The following is a 1,756-nucleotide window of genomic DNA, read 5'->3' as shown; positions in this document are numbered from 1 at the left end:
CCCCCCTCCCCGTCGGCCCAAATGGCCCCCTAGGGTTGGTAGGCAATTTATCCTACAAAAACCCCTGGCAACCTACAGTAAATCGCCCCCTCCGCCCGTGGATTGAAACGTCCGTGGACTTGTCCGCAGCTGTCCGCAGTCATCTGATATCCTATCCGTTGCCCTATCCGCAATTGTCCGAGGACCTGTTCGACGTCCTCGGACAATTGCTGATAGGGCAATTCTGTTGCGGTCTCAAGCTGTCCGGAATAGTCAAATGAAATTCAAAAGATATCTATTCCATTTTTAAGGGTAGCATTGAGTGACCGTGATGACATCACAATCTTCTGTTCAAGAATTGCTGCTCTCCCGCCCTCTGATGGCGATGGAGGAATCCGGGTGATACGAACGGAGGGTGGGCGGGCGGAGGGTCTTAGTCGGAAGAGGTTGGATATGACCACCGCGAGTTGGTGCCATACCGGGTGTCCGGGAGAATACGCGGCAGCTCGATGGGTTGCCTACGCACTGGCGCCCAGGCGCGGAGGGCGAGAGGGAAGCGGAAGAGGTGGTAGGGGTGGGAGGCGGCCGGTTGCATCCCGCTACCTCCACCGCTCCCCCTCGCCCTCCGCGCCTGCACGCCAGTTCGTAGGCAACCCATCAGGCTGAATAGATAAAGGAGAACACTTGTGAACAGCCTAAGTACCCCCAGATCATACAAATGGACTAGTTAAAAACACTTATTCACGTAAAAATGACTTATTAAAAACATTGGTGTGTCAAAATTCCGAGGCGCCATCTAGTGTTCGAGTGGTTGAACTCATCTCAGTCCGCAAGTGTCCACAAGTGTCCGTGGGTATACTATGACGGCATGCAACAGCTCGGCACGTAAAAATTACAGATGAGTCGAGGGACAACTCGTGGACATGTCGGCGAACATGGTACCAATAACGGGCAAGGCAATGGACATGTCGATGGACAACTAGCGAACAGTCCTGCAGACCAGTCCTGGCGGAACGGTCCGTAGGCATTTGGTGGTCATAGGTGACACTGGTAAAACAAGTGTGCAATATTTGCACACCAACGTGTGCAAGTTGTGATTTTGCACATTACATGGTGTTGAACTCAAGTTGCACACTTGCGTGGTGTGCAAATTTTAGACGTTTTGTAAACGTTTAAATTCTGCACACTTGGACACACACAGTTCTATGCTGTCAATAGGGAAACATATGGTGTGCAGCTGCTATACGTTTCGGAAGTGTCGAAAGTTAAACACCAATTGACGTATAACATAGTTAGACACCACAAAGTGTCGAGAAAATGCACACTTGAACTTGGACGTCAATTGACGTGCAAAATTAAACACTTGTTTTACCAGTGGACGGACAGATCTATGGACACACTCTAAATGTCAAGGACAATTTTTGTAACTAGCACCGGACTTCTGCGTGCATAACTGAATTCAGATACAATATTGTGACTTGCTAGTCACTAAATGTGTGTTGGTAGTTACAATATTGTATCTGAGCTAGTTATGCACACAGAAGTCCGGTGCTAGTTACAAAAATTGTCCTTGGACATTTAGAGTGCAGACGGACATTTGCGGACCACTCCGCGGACTGTCCATCGGCTCATCAGGGCGGGTCCGGGCCAGCAACGCGTGGAGCCACGTTGGGCTGCCTGGCTTGTAGGCGCGAGTCTCACTCATCCGAGCGCCAAATCTACAACAAGTTTGATTTAGCCCGCCTCTCTGCCTTCTTGTAATTTTTTGGGGGGGGTG

Source organism: Frankliniella occidentalis, unplaced genomic scaffold (assembly GCF_000697945.3).
Source record: "Frankliniella occidentalis isolate FOCC.00 unplaced genomic scaffold, Focc_3.1 Scaffold201, whole genome shotgun sequence".
Lineage (NCBI taxonomy): Eukaryota > Metazoa > Arthropoda > Insecta > Thysanoptera > Thripidae > Frankliniella > Frankliniella occidentalis.
The sequence above is the reverse complement of the archived record's forward strand: the minus strand, read 5'-3'. Positions refer to the sequence as shown.